Source organism: Patagioenas fasciata, chromosome 2, assembly GCF_037038585.1.
Source record: "Patagioenas fasciata isolate bPatFas1 chromosome 2, bPatFas1.hap1, whole genome shotgun sequence".
Lineage (NCBI taxonomy): Eukaryota > Metazoa > Chordata > Aves > Columbiformes > Columbidae > Patagioenas > Patagioenas fasciata.
Window position 1 is genome coordinate 63,670,759 of NC_092521.1, and position 16,092 is coordinate 63,686,850.

Consider the following 16,092-nt stretch of genomic DNA (forward strand, 5'->3'; position numbering starts at 1 on the left):
GGTGTGGTTCTTGCCAGGGCAGAACAGCCCCAAATAACACAGGTAATTCCTTTTGCCTGAAGATACTTCAGTCCACATTTCTAGACAGTGAACTTGGAGCGTTGCAAGGTAGGGGTGGAGCAGTGAGGGGACTACCTCTTACTGAAGCTGTTCATATACTAACAACTGACTTTTAAAAAAGATAAAATAATCAAAACCCCAAACAAAATTAAAATCACAAAACTAGCGATACCCTGGGAAAGAGAGAAAAAAAAATGCAATGTGTTATCTTTTAGCCTGCTGGGTTTCACTGAGGTGTAGCAGACTGGACAAACTGACTTTATTTCCCACTCTGAGTTCATTGATGAATTCCTGTCCATCCATTTTAGCCCATAAGTGATCAGTACAAGGTACAGGAAAACTGTAATTCTCTCTGCACAAAGACACACATCTCCTGAAGAAAAGGGCCACCAGTCCTACCCACCAACTTCTACCTTTGCAGCCTGGAGTGGGAAATGCAGGTCTGGACCATCCAGGGAAGAGAGGGAGCTGATCTCCACCAACACAGCAGGGCCTCTTCTGCAAATTTGTGGGCATCTGCCCCTGGGAAAGGGCTGTGAGACACACACAAAACCCACCTCTGCCCCGCACAGCCCTGGGAACAACAGTGTCACACACTGTGATTGGAGAGATACTGACTTCAAGGAGCCTTATGCTCAGCTTGTTTGCTACACTGGATAATCATCTGAGACATTTAATCCTCAGCACAAAATAGACTAGACACTTTATGCAAAGCTCTTCAAGTCACTTTAACCGCTATTTCCCAAACCGTTTAGAAACTATCATCATTCACAATATTTTCATAACATTCCTCCAAGACTATATTACGAAATAGTCCTTAAAATCCCATTCCCTCCTCGAGCACTCTGCAGTAAACCCTCCAATAGCTAACAATAATTCTGAATGACTAAACTTGCCCTTACCAAGCTAATGCTACAGTTTTAATCATTATCTTATTTTGGTGCATCCAACAAGTCTAATGCATTACCGTTCATAAAAAGTATCTATTAGTAAATCCATTCCTAGTTCGGTATTTGAGCATCTGCCAAAATTAATGCCAATGTCCAAAACAAAATTACAGCAATGTTAGGAGAGGAAAAAAAAAAAATAAATACTTTTTTTTCCCCATTTATTATCTTGAAGCACACAGTATTAACTCAGAAAAAAAACCACCCTGATCAAAAACACAGCTCCACCCCTAAACCACAGCCTCCATATTATCTGTCAAGGATGTTTAAAAATATAAGCTAAAAATACTGCAGACTTTGTATGTTTAAAGTTAAGCAAGGTGGAAAGCAAGTACCACCACAAATATTTTGGATTTTTTAACATAGCTCCATGTAAACCTTTCATCAGTTTAGATACATCAGAGTTCACTTGCATTCACTCTTAAATTCAATTAGTAGTGCACATAAATTTCCCTTATTTTCCCAACTATATCATATAACTAGCTAGCCCGAAAACACTTAGAATTACACTACACATTGTTTTGTCTGCTAGAATGGAGAAGATTTGCAGATCATACCACAAATGCTCTCTCAAATGCCACATAGGGAAAATAAATAAGCAGGTAATAAAGGAATCAGATGCACAGTGAAACTAGGACACGCACAACTTGATAAAATAATGGCAGAAACAAGGGCACCTAATAATTTTGATAACAATTACTATTTTGCTCATTTCTCATCACTTGCTTACCCTTACGACACTGCAGCCTCCCTGGGCCCAAACACAATCCAAAACATAAAATTTTTCACAAAAGCAAGTGCTCCCCTCCCCTGATCTTATATTATAAATACGGTATCGCAAGCAGAACAAAATAATCTTTCTTGGCCAGAAAATTGCTATGCATGTCCCATAGCAACACTACTCTGAATTCTGTTCAGTCTGAACTCGAATTTCTTGCCTCAGTTTCCCCTGCACATAATTTTTTATTTTCTGAAGTTTCATGCAAACCGGTACTACTTTGTGACTTGCCTGCTTCAGGCTGTTACAAATTTCTGTCAGGATGGTAATCATGAGAATCTCCCTGCTGACAAGCCAGCCTTGTTCTTTATGACAGGGCTTGAAGTGAAATAATTTACATCTATCTTTCAGTTTCATCTAATGATAGCTTAATTTTCAGGAACTTGAGTGACACCAGAACTCATTAAAATGGGTATTCTATGTAAAGTCAGACTGCTAGATCATAAACCATTATTATAAAAAAAACCACTCTGAAGGAGTGGCAATTTTAGTCGCAACATAGATTAAAATCTGTTCAATAACTTCAATGCACAGGGTTCCCAAACAAATACAAATAAGAATAACTTCAAACATTTCTGAATTGCAGCAACCTTTAGATAGCGAATACTTCAAATGCTTGAAACAGTAAATGACAGGCAACTTTTTCAACTGGCACTAGAGGATGACATTTTATACAAACAGAATGTAAATACCAGCTGGAATTGAGTCAACATACTCCAAGTCAATGTCTCTCTCAATCAAAAAAAAGAAAAAAAAATAAATCACAAGATGATTCAATACCATAAAAAGACATAACCAGAATAACCTTTTAATCTATATATCATCTATGTAAAATTAGTGTGACAACAGACTTTAACATCTTAAAATCTTCTTGCATCCATTTGATCTTACTTGTTTGGGCTGTCCGTTCTTAAACAAGCAAGTCCACCGAAGACAATCATGCTGGTTTGCATCAGGAAGACACCGCAAAACCAGCTTTCATGCTTGCATGTGCCACTGTTATTGCCATAATGCACGAGTGATTACGAAATTATTTAATTGCTTTCTTGACGAAGCCCTGGTTATTTTTCTCATGTTAAAGTACAGAGCTGGCTGGTCATGAAATAACTTTAATCATTTGGCCATCTTCAAATGTAATATTCTACCAGTGTCATTATTTGTGTGTTAATCTTTTATTTGCAGTGATCAGTAAACTGGACAAAAGGAAAATGTGATTTTACGCTTCACAAATAATGAAAGCATAGAAACAGATTCCTAAAATATAAGACACATATACATTAGAAATAAAACTAAGAAGTTATATATCTAAAACTTAATATTGAGGTCCTATTTACCTTTTAGCATCTGACTTTTTTCCCCTGCACACATTTTTCAGTCTCAGTTTAGAAACTGTCAAATTGATTTTGGGGCACGTGTAGGACTGAGTTAAAACACTGACAATGACTTTCAATCTCTCATTATTTTTTCCTGAAGTATTAAAACCTTACTGCAATTAAACACTATTGGAATCATCAAAATCATTAGTTAATTGCACATGCCATTCAAAACATATTATGAAAGCTGTATTTCTGATTAATTCACTGCTGACAGGATTGTTACTATAACATTTCTAACCTGTAAAATGTAACTCTTACATTCAGTTCAGCTACTGGTCCTGGAGAAATGCTTCATTAAACATATTTATAACCTTGCTCTCGAGAGGATTTTCAGAGCCAAAATAATGCAATGAATACCTAAACCGTTATGTGTAGTTCCCTACAGTATGAAACTAAGGACAACTGTCTCCACATGACAGAAGTATTTTGATACGTGATGAACTATGGAGAGTAATCACTGCTCATCAATAACAGGAAAAGTTGGAAAACTAAACATCTGAACCAGTAAGGCATGTGGTGCTAAGGATAAGACCTGAGAAATACTGAATTCCCCAATAAGCCATTCTGAACATAGTGCTCAGCACCATACAACTAAGTTAAACTTGTTTGCTTCTTACTGCGTGCAAATCAAGCAAGTCTCAGTTTTACTGTGGGTCTCACTGCATTTGAGGGTTACTGGTGTTTTCCAAAGGTCACTGTCGTTGTTTAACCCCATCTGGAAACTAAGCATCATGCAGCTGCTTGTTCCTTCTCTCCCCCACGCCCAGCAGGATGGGGAGGAGAATCCAGTAAAGTAAAACTCATGGGTTGAGATAAAGACAGTTTAATAGGTAAAGCAAAAGTTGCGCACACAAGCAAAGCAAAAACAGGGATTCATTCACTACTTCCCATTGTCAGACAGATGTTCAGCCACCTCCAGGACAGGCGGGCTCCATCATGTGCAGTGGTTACTTGGGAAGACATCATCACTTTGAACATCCCACCCTTCCTCCTTCTTCCCTCAAAATATATACTCAGCATGACATCATATGGTATCGAATACCCGTTTGGCCAGTTTGGGGCAGTTGTCCTGGCTGTGCCACCTCCCAGCTTCTTGCGCCCCTGGCACAGCATGAGAAACTGAAAAGTCCTTTACTACTTAGCAACAGCTAAAACATCAGTGTGTTATCAACATTATAGTGCTGTATTCTGGATTTACAATGGGAACACCAACCAGCTACTAAGAAGAACATTAACTCTATCCCAGTTGAAACCTGGACAAACACCTAAAAAATTATGAGTAATAAGGGAATATCAAAATTGTGATTAGAAGAAAGCAAGTCAGTACATGACTGGAGAAGTTTCAAATGCATATTAGCAAAAACAACAACAACAAAAAAAACTCACAGCCAACCACCAAAAAAAAAAAAAAGGTTTAAATGTATATTAGAATGCAAACAAAGATTTTTCACATGTCCTCTCACTGACACCTGCATATCCATTTCTTGTTATTATCAAGCTAACGGCAAGATTATGGACCTAAATGAATACAGAAGAGAATCCAAGACAAAGCCCACTGGCTATAAGCAGATCAGCAATACAACAATCAAACCAATATAATTATTAAACTTACTGTCACTTCTGCTGCTACCTTCCTTTCTTGTAAATTCCTCACACACAGGGAGCAGGAATCACTCCAGTAGCAATATCCTGTTCCTAACAAGCTTGTTCCCCCAGGTCACATGGAGTGCCCACTCATTCATCACCACATTCCCAGGATGCAGGTGCTCCATCCTGTGACCAGCACACACTCAACCACCTACAGATGGACAAGAGGGCATCCAGAAAAGAAAAGGAGGAAAGGGATTATGCGCAAGTTACCAAGACTGAGGGATCACTGGGAAAGAAAGCATCACAGTCCAGCCTACTTTCATTGTTAGTCTTCACCCATAGTACATTCAGACATATGCCCACCCAGATGTCATTTCTGGGCATACAGAGAAGGTGGTGACTGGGAATCACCAACATGGATTTTCCACGGTTAAATCGCGCCTGACCAATATTATTGCTCTCTGTCATAAAATAATGAGATCTGCAGATGAGAGGAGATCAGTGGTATCACCTACCTTGATTTTTAGCAAGACTCAGCGCCTCTCACAGCATCTTTGCGCCTAACCTGATCTCAGTTACAGTCTAGACAGACAGACTACTAGATGGTAAAAACCCCTATCTCTATCATCAGGCTCAAACAGTAGCTGTTAATTGTTCACAACCTGGTTACAAGTGGATAGTTTAGAGGCCCTGTCCTGTTTAATATCTTTAACAACAGCCTGGCCGAGTGTACAGAACATTCAATAAGTCTGCAAACAACACAAGAGTTAGGAGTGCAGCTGATTCACTGGAGGGCAGGGTTGCCATTCAGAATGACTAAGATAGGGCTGACAGAAACCTCATGTGAGCACAGCCTGAAGACTAACTTACCGGTGAGCAGCTCTGCTGAAAATGATCTGGAGGACTTTGACATCAGTAGGCAAGACATGAGTCAGCAGCCCACCTGGCAGCAATGACAGCTAAAAGTATCCTGGGCTTTGACAACAGAAGCACAGCTGGTGGACTGAGGGAAGGAATTGTTCTGCTTCATGCATGATCCATTCCTCTGGTACCTGCACTATTGGGTCTACTTTTGGATGCCCTCTATGAAGTATCTGTCAAATGGAGTAAGTTCAGTGAAAGGCCACAAAGATATATGGTGGCTGGAGCACATGTCCTATGAGGAGAGGCAGAAGACACTGGGATTGTTCAGCCTGGAGGAAGCTTTAGAGCACCTAATAGCCAGTTTCCAATATCTAAAAGTAGATCACTAAAAAGGTGGAGCCAGGCTTTTTACCGACACGCATGGGGGGAGAACAATGTCAACTGAAACCAAGGAAGTTATAAATATTTATTAGATAAGGGCGAAAAAAAATTACACTATGACAATAATCCAGCATCGAAACATGTGCCCTGAAATACAGTGGAATCTCTGTCCTTGGAGCTTTTAAAGATGCAACTAAACAAGGCTCTACACTGCTGATTTAATGAGTGACCCTACTTTGGGCAGAAGGATGGACTGGAGATCTCCCAAAGTCTCTTCTAAGCTGAATGCATCTATGCTGGAATTGTTCGTTATGCAAATGTACGTTATGCAAAGTATGCACATTTAGGCACAATGCATCCAGGAAGACAGAAGAAACTTCAGGCATACTCAAAACATGCTGTACAAATGATCTAGGTACATTCAGTACAGTGAATGCCTTCACTATTGTCTCGATTGTGTGCAGTTACGCAGATCAAAAGAGCTGTGTATGCTCATATTTATTCAGTCATGTGACTGACAAGGGCCCTACAAAATATGTCCTTCAAAACCCTCTACAAAGCTGCTTGACACACTGAGCCAGGATGACTGAACAACCTCAACTCCTATTAATCCTAATTCACTTAATAGCACAGCAGCTGTCGGAGGGAAGGCACCAAAACCAAAAGAGACTACAGGTACAGCATACACTTCATGGCTGATACAACAGTCCCTCATGGTAGAATATAAACTGCGGTTCAGAATTCTGAATATGATGCTACTCAGCATTGTACCAAATCACTCCATTAAGTCAAGGAGCACACTTTTGTTGTGGCTACCTACTGGTTGTGGCCTCACTAAGGCCTAATACTTGAACAAAATATTACTCACAGAAATGAAATGTACAAACTGTTTATAATAAAAGGCCAATTAAAAGTAATGAAAACTATTTTGCAACCTTTCTCATGCTTTCCAGGGGCACAAATTTCTTCCTATAGTGCTTTCATTAATAAAGAAGGTCACAGTGTTGAGGAGTTAGAATTAAGGAGAGGAAAAAAAAAAAAAATCAAACCAAATAACCACACCACATACAAAGCCTTCCAACACAGGAGGAGGAGAAACGAATATTTCGCAACCCACTCTAAAAGTCGGCCAAAATTTAAGATGAACTTTTCAACATCATCAGTCCTGCATTCAGTTGAAAAGCACCTACTAGAATTCCCTTTAAAACAACTACTTTTCCCTGTGAAACTGTTAGGGGCCCTTTTCCATTTTACAAGAATATCTTTCTGAAAAACAAAAACAAAGCCAAATTATTGCCTACCCTCCAGGTGAACAGTGCTGAGTCAGACTATGCTGATGAAAGCCAAGCAGAAGCTTATACTTATCTCTTTTCCACAAACAAGTCAGGGCAAAGTAATAGTACAGATAAAACATTACAAAAAACCAAACCAGGGAGTTTCTATCTGTAGAAACTACGCACTTTGTTTAGTAAGAAGTCCCTCGATACTTCCATAATTTGAAGAAAGAGTCTAAAAGGCCCAACAAAGAGCCAAAGTAAAAGATGATTGCATTTTTTTCCCCTTCAAGTCAATCCCAATTATTTGAGCATGTATATTAAGCTAAAAAATAACTGCAGATAAAACATCACTGTTTTGTTTTCTTTCTACTTTTACAAAAATAAAAGGAGAGTTAATATCAAGGCTCACTTTAAAAATGTGAAAAGCCTATCTGCTATCACAACTTTTGCTAACATATGAAGCACAGCAGGCAACCATTTCCACAACAGTTCATCACTGTCTTTCGGTCATCCTTTCAGGAACTGGGTGTTTTTTCCTTTGAACTAAGCAATGTAGAGCTGAAAAAGCCTAGAATCAAATTGCTGAGTATTTTTCAGTGACCATTTCACTAAAGAGCCAAACTAAAATGGGATCACTCTGTAACCTGACAGTGGATTTTAGTATTTTAGGGGATTATGGATTTTGCTCTTATTTTATTAATAGCTCTCTAGAATGGTGTGAGCTACAAAAACTCTATGAATACAACACAATAAGGGTAGAAAGTTTCATATTCTAATTATTATAACATTCTTTATGGATAAATCTTCAAGGAACACATCAATCTGCAAAGTTACTGCTTTGTACTGTTTCATCAGTATTTTATCCCATACCACAGACGTACTGAAAACATCGGCTAGTTATTTTCCTTGTTTTGGCTTCAACCTTTGCTGTCATAGTTTTCACTGTAACAGGTCCTTTCTAGACACAAAGTTGTACAGCTGTCCTTCACACTAAAAAAGCCAGCGGATGTGCAAATCCATCACAATTCCCAAGTATATGACTTTATTATCACTGCAAGCTCTGCCTGGGATGATATCTGATAGCATTCCAACACTACTATTCATCCAGAGAATTGACAAGATTTGACAAGAGAGTTTAACTAAGGACCGATTTTTTTTGTAGAAGGGGGATGTTGACATCTGGGAAATAACAGTGATGGAGTGTAAGGTAAGTGAAAAGCATTATAACACATTACACAACGTCATAAAGCAATGTTTTGCTATTAACCATGAGATACTTTGGACTTAAGTCTTATCCCAGAAGATTATGAGTCTCTTCTGAGATGAGCTGAGAACCTTGGTTACTCAATGAATTTGTCATGAACCCCAGGAACACTTCCTGGGAGTGGGTATACTGGGAAGTCAACAGAAGTTCTAATAATATATATATATACTATTAAATATATTAGTCAGAAGAAAGTGGCTGTGAGTGAGGGATATGTTGATGACGCTCAGGTTTATGCACAGAGTTTAAGGCCAGAGGACAACAACAGCTGTTATTGGGATCTGAAGAATCGCTGCATTATATAAAAACCCAAAGTCTACAGTGTATCATCATCAAGACACTAACATAGCCTACACAAAACCTGAGGAATAAGTGAGATTTGGCCAGCTGAAAGGGACAAGGTGAAAGTTATACTGTTAGGTTAGTGAGGAAGACTTGAACAGACAGCAAAGATCATCTCTACCACTTAATGCACCCAACCAGCATTACCAGCCTGAAGCCACTCTACCTTACTTTAGTTCATCTATCTGAATTCTATCAAGGAAAATTAGGACTGCGAATACTAAGTAGATGGTACAGGACAACTATCCATAGGGCTCTGAGGCTACCACTACATTGGAAACTATGATTTTACTGTGACAGTTTTACCAGTGGGACATCTTACATCCAAAGACAAGCCTACCTCATGGTTGGCTTCTTGCCACCATACCACACTTTGGCAATACCATGTCCAGAAAGGGCTGACAGCAGATCCTGAGACACATCAGAAGCAGCAGCTAGACACTGTCCTCTGAAAGACCCTTGGGCACCCAGAATATTCAATTGTCTTCTAAGTTGGAAACTATGATGGCTCAATTTGCAACAGAAAAAGAAAAGATTGGGAGAGTACTGACAACTACAGAACTGTATTTCAGGGCTTTTTGAATCTTTGGAGGACAAATATATTGCCACTGAGATGACAGACTACTATTCCACTATAGGAGTCCTTGATCAAACCTAACCCACTGCATAAAACCATTATTTTTCATGGTCTTGCATGTATTCACAAGACCATAGTCCAGAGAACTGACTGAAAAATGCAGCCAGATATGACAAACATATCTGTATCTTTGATGACAATGTTCCCTTTTCTGTATTCTTCAAACATCTCTTTCAGAAAATCAAGGTTTGAAATCAAACATTAAGACTGAGTACAAGGGTTGTAAACAATACATAAACTTTCTCCAGAACAGCTTTATGTGTGTCTGTTAGTACTGACCTCTCGCTCTGCCAAGTGTCTGAATTCCAAAGATAGCTATAACTTATCCAACTGCATTGCTTTACCTGAATTTTCTGACTTCTAAATCAGAAGTAGGCTAAGAACAAACATACTTTCACTTGTGATCCAAAGATTTCAACTCTTTAGCAGAAACCAGATAATGCACCAGGTAAACATATAAAAATACAATACAGGCCTGAGTTAATTTCAGGAATAAATGTTGGTGTGTATTTGCTTTGATTTTCTTTTCTCACTTTCAAATTATAATAGTTAGATGCTAAATTCCCTCAGTTCTTGATTTCACCCATCTGGGAAGGCTTGAATTTTAACATTCTCAAATGTGCAAGCTTTCCCAAAAGCTTAAGGGACTAAATATTAGGAATTGCAATTATACACTACAAGATTTTGCACGTGTTCGAACAAAATACAGATAAGTGACATTTAAAAAACATCTTTCCTTCCTTTCCAATGTGCAAACCAGAACTAATACAGCTGATACATGGATCAAAGCCAGCTCACATTTAAAAAAAGATTAATATAAAAATTACCATTGTACCTTCAGTCACTGTGTACTTAAAAAACCAAATATATAAATTCTGATTTGATCAATCTTTTCGGGTTTATTACTTTCATAATCTCTCACCATTGAAAGGCCTTACAAAAGCTTCAGAAAAAAAAATAAAAAGCTATAGTGAAGTAAAGATTTAGAAAACAAACTTCCCTACTGAGTTATTTCAAAATCACTTCAGGACAGAAGAAGAAGGAAAAAAAAGCTGGCTGGAAATTTCCATGTTATTTCTTGTTTTTCTCTCACTTGCCCTTTGCGTGGGCTTTCCTGGGATATGTCCAAGATTTACAGCTATTCCAAGCAACAGAGTTGGGATTTCACAGTTACTGCAACTGATGCAAGAAGCCTCATGGTAACGATCTCACTTTATATTAACCAAAGAGTTCTCTAATTATTTTTAGCCAAGCATGTTAAGAACCATAAAGTTTTTTTCCAAATAGGAGAAAACCAAAACATTAAAATCCAAATACTGTTGTCAGGAACTGTTTAAGTAGCTGCCATTTAGAAATTCTTTAGCTATGAAAAATTGTTCATAATCAATTCTGAATCCTTTAAAGAAAATAGTAGGAAGCTGTAGGTCAGTCTCTACAGAACAGTTAAACCCAGGATGATCAGCCTTTTAAAGAAGGGTCAGTCTCTGCAAACCTCTCAGCTAAGAAGATGAGGTGGAGAAAACTGAAATGAGGGTGACTGATATCTTCTGGACATCAAGAAAATGTCATAAAAAAAGGAAAAAGCCAAACTGAAAACAGCTGGCAAAGTAAGAAAACATGAGTGCAATTTGTTCTTCAGAAGTCAATGAAATTGCTAATCATCTACATAATTAACATAAAAATTTTTTACTACTATACCCAAAAGTCCATGTGACACCAGGATTCAACCAGGATTACATTTGCTATGTGTACGGTGATTAGATAGTACAAGAAATTATTTCATGTGCAACTAATACATTAAAATAACCAGAGAAACAAATACAGAAGACCCGTAAGTGATTTAAATGAGATGATTAAGTTAAGAAAATATAAAACTGAGTGTGACATAGCCACTATTTAATGTCACTGAATCTGTAAGATTAGACACTATCACTGTCTCACTTGTGGATAGCTGCCAATGAAGTTTTGTGCCACACTTTCCAACCACAGCTAACTCTACAGTGCTCAGCATAACTATGAACATTTTATCTAAATCCTCAGGTGGGCGAAACCCCTAGAGAACCAGATTCCAATTGTGTCATTTGAATTTACGACCTAGTGGGTATCAGCATATCGTGCTCCTTTAGCTTGAACAGTGTTCGCGTGTTGTCTCATTCAGGTGAGAAGGATCTGCCCCCAGAACCGTGACTGAAGGCTACAGTAACGTAGCTCTAATGTCATCTCCACTGGAGTCAGCCGCTGCCTTTGGCAAGTGGATCCATCCCTCAAGAGACTAACTTGTTCATTTTTTACCGATTATCTAATTAAGTACAAATTAAACAGTTTGTGCAGAAGGCTGGGTGCCCCAGAAAATGGATATTAACACAAGAAATATGCAAATAAAGTACTGGAGCCTAGGGTTATCTGTATAAAACTGCAGCTGCACCAGCTATTTGAGCAGCCAAGCTCTAAAGCATACATCCTTTTACTGATTCTTCCACTGGTTGCTAACTTCTTACTATTTTTATGACATATAAATTCAGGCTTCTTCAGAAATGACAGTGTCCTGCTGATTTTTTTCTTGGAAGCACCTAACAGCTCTGAACAACTGTAATTGCTTTTTCCCTTCCCATTTTCTACAAAGCATTTTGAAGCAACCAGACACATGCCTGTTTTATAAAAGTCTATCAACTGGCTGTATTCAAAACTGCATCTAAAAGTTCCTGACCTACTGCTGTTCGTCACTGGTGTCTTTTATTTAAGCAAGAGCCTCACCGCAGAAAACACGGATCACAGCTTCAACGCGACATCTTGCCTGAGAGAAAAATCATTCAGGTAATTAAACATCACAGGACTGGACACGTCATCAGCTGCCCAGAAGACTGTGCTATCCTTTAATTCATGACAGAATTTACACTTTAAACCTGTATGCAAATGAAAGTCTTAGACTGCAAGCTTTCCAGCCTTCTCCCCAATAAATACTGGTTAAGCTTCCAGTGCATTAACCAAAGAATACTAGATTTCATCCACACATATGTTGTGTTGACTGTCAGTAATTGTTATGTTCTCATGTAAATTAAATTAGCTTAGTTCTGGTAAGCAAAAACTTGAACCAAACTGTCCAGGTTCTAACATATGAACACTCATCTATTTTCACAGCACTCCCTTTTGGCAGGTAGGAAGTCAACAGAACACATGTAGCACATCATTTTGAACACTTAAATTTTGCTACTTACCCTGCAAGTAAGTATGAGACACGGATTTCAGTTTTATCTGCCTTCTCTCAACAGTTTACAATGAAAGTGTTTCATTAGTCATAACAATCACGCAGCAGAGTAATTAGAGCCTAAACTATAATCATATGTTCTATTTGGTGGAACAAATAACTGAAGTGGCTATTTCAATCATATGGCTAATTTATATGGAGTACGGAATAAAAACATCACAAAAAGAATAAATAGGAAATCTGTGCATATGCGGCAGCACTGAGATGCAAGCATCTATTTTCCAAATTCCCTCTTTCTCCAAGCAACATGGAACGAGAACACTGGCATTTCCCTAGGACGGATTGCTCTCTTGCTTGATCCTACTATTACCATTCCACTTACCTTCATTTGTAATCCAACACACAACTAGCACCCATCTTCTCAAACTCTCAGAACTGGAAAGAGCCAGCAGCATGTCCCAATTATGCTATCGATTCAAAGGGTGACTAACATCAAGTCTCTGTTGTTGCCATGCCTTGAGAACAGCTACAATCCTTCTCTGCATGTGCAGTATGTTTTGGGTCTTTGTTTTTTATAATTCTGACAAGCTTGTATTTAAAAAGGATGTAGAGCTTAGCTGACTAGAAATCTAGGTATGGCATGGGAGCTGACTTTATGAGGAACAAAGTTCAATGCAAGAACAATTTTGTCATGAAAATTTTCATGAGCGCACAAAATTAAGCAACTATTTGAATATGAAACTATTTTTAAGAAACATGCTGCAATTTCTATCATAAAGCAAAGGGTCTGGGTGGGCCAACATTTATAACCACAGTAACAACCGTACCATTCACTACCTAATTCATAGAAATTATCATTATAGATCAGTGGCTTTGAAAGTTTGTGCACATTCTTCAGTTGTGCAGTAGGGCATAAACTCTCAATTTCTATTCTTAATTCTCTACTTATTATAAATCCAGCGAAGCTGACAAAACATTTTATTCATGGTTTTTTCCCAACTCAGTGAAAATGAATTTGAATCCATTTCATTAGGAGATGTTAGAAGAACAAAACACTCTCTGCCATTTGTTTCATTATGAATACCAAGCTTTATTTTAGATGGATTATCTCAGAGTCTAATGCATGATCATTGCTTGGAAAATTAATATACATTAATATAACTTCTATGCATAGGCCTTTGCAAACTAGAAACTGCCCTTTGACCATTTTACTACTGATCAATAATTTCTGTGAAATGCTTCATCTTGTCACCTATTTCTTCAGATACCTTTCTGTAATCTTACTAAAAGTCTACATGGCTTCAAAAACTATTGTATCAGATCAAAGAAAAAAAAAAAAAAACAAAAAACAACACAACATAAAATGAACTCTGTGTCTGTCAAGCACACTTTAACCCAAGGGAATCCTCAAGCCACAGCTGCCTAGACAGAATATTCTGGGGAAGCACCCCTTCAAGCTGTCCCCATCACAGTCCTCTCTGGGCACCTGCTCTTGGCCACTGCCAGTAGAAATTTGGTATATCCCAGTGTCGTGGTTTAACACCAGCACACCCAGTATGGCCTTTTTAGTGTTCTCATAGGTGCTTTTCAGAATAATTCAGAATGCATATAGGCAGAGCTGATGTAAAACACGAAAAGTAGAGAATCCATGATGCTTGAGAGCTTTGACAGACTCACACCAGTTATCATTAAGACCATTTAGAGTCTTTAGAGAACTGCTTCCCACTCAACTGACCAGTAACCAAATGATTAACATAAAACAAAGCTGTTCTCTGAACTCCGTTATTATTGCCCTTGACTGACAGGCAGCACTTCATCATCCTTCCAGACAGGCATTTCAAGCCTTTATGCACAATCACCCCACAATCTACAGGTTAACTTGTTTCCATCTGTGAACTAGCAGTACTCCAGACATAAAGCTATATTTATTAGCCTCAGCATTTTAAAAATAATTAGTGGGCATAACAGAAATAAAATAGTGCAATATACACACTGTCACTCCTGATCACCTGAGATTCAATTCTGGTCCCACTGAAAAGGTGGGAACCTTCAGCTTCTTCACAAGAAAGGCTTTATTTTCACAGTTTCTTCTTTTTTTTTTTTTTTTCAGTCAACATTACTCCAAATGTAGCATCTAATATACTGAAGAACAAATGTGATGCCCACAGGAAACACTATCATGACTGACCTACTTAAAACTACAAAAATACATGTTTACATTCTTCCTGAGACTAATCGTGCAGCGACTTAAAAAAAAAAAAAAAAAAAGATAAAAAATTAAAATCCCCACAAGCACAGAAAGAAACTAAATCTGCAGCCTTCACTGTTGCTGTAGCCCACCACACACACCGAGTTATTTCGAACATCGACAAACCCTCCACAGAAACCGCACAGCTGGTGACAGCACCAAAGGTTCGGCAGCTTCAAGCCGGTGAGAGGAGGAGGCGGCGGCGACACGGGGGCGGCGGGGGCGCTGACAGCGGCACCCCGCAGCCCGGACCCCGCCACCGGGGCGGCTCAGGCTTTCTGCACAGAAACTTCAAGGAATTCCCTGGTAAGAACCGCTGAGTGGCCGGGCAGGGGAAGGTGGAGGGGGCAGCCGGTGGGATGGCGGCGGGCGCAGCACCTGCCCCGCTCCTCAGCCCCGCGGGTTTGCCCCCTGAGGTTTTAAAAAAAAAAAAAAAAAAAAAAAAAGAGAAGTTGTCTTGTTTCTGTTAAAACTCCGTGCGCGTCCACGATGTAAAACCGGAAGCTCACAGCACCCACCCCGGGCCTCCGGCTGCCGCCCGGGACGCGGACACGCTGTGTCCGTCCACCCGCCCGGTTATGTAACGCACCGGCAGAGGCTCCGGCCGGGGCCGCCGTTGCCCCGCCGCAGGGGGAGCCCCGAGTCCCTCGGCTGCCCGCGCCGAGGAGGAGTCACCTCCGCGGGGCCGGGCGGCGCTGCCCTCACCTCCCCATCCGCCCCGCCGATCGTGGCGGGCCGCCCCGAGCGCTGCTCGCCCTATCCGCCGAGTACCTGTCCCGGGGGAGGGAACCCACGGGCCACCTAGCGCTGCCCGTCCGTCCCGGCACCACCTGCTCCAGGTGTCCCAGCGCTGCCCGTTTTCCGCCGAGCCCCCTGCGGCTGCCCCGCCGAGGAGGAGGGACGCGGGGCAGGCACGGCGAAGAGGAAGAGAAGCAAGTCGAAACGCTTCCCCCCCCGCTCCCTGCGGCCCCGGGTGAACCGCTCGCTCTGCCACCGCCTTCCCCGGAGCACAACAACAAACACGGCGGAGCGCGGCGTGCGAGGCGGGTACGGCCCCAAAGCTGGTGGTGGCGGCGGGGGTCTCCCCCAGTTCCCCCGACCTGCTCCCTGCACGTCTCCCGCC

At 40.2% G+C, this 16,092-nt stretch overlaps 1 protein-coding gene across 7 annotated transcripts in view; it reads right to left on the reverse strand.

The window, feature by feature from the left end:
- The window catches only part of MBP (myelin basic protein), a 115,321-nt gene that overhangs the window by 98,261 nt on the left and 968 nt on the right, over positions 1-16,092 (reverse strand). The window contains exon 1 of one of the 7 annotated variants that reach the window (XM_065831424.2): positions 15,741-15,916. The exons of 3 other annotated variants lie outside the window; for them this stretch is intronic. The gene's annotated coding sequence lies outside the window, so the exon portion shown is untranslated. Of the gene's footprint in view, positions 1-15,070; positions 15,371-15,558; positions 15,584-15,674; positions 15,698-15,740; positions 15,917-16,092 lie in introns of those variants that run through there. 3 more of the 7 variants (XM_071804319.1, XM_071804317.1, XM_071804315.1) reach the window with 3 other exon arrangements.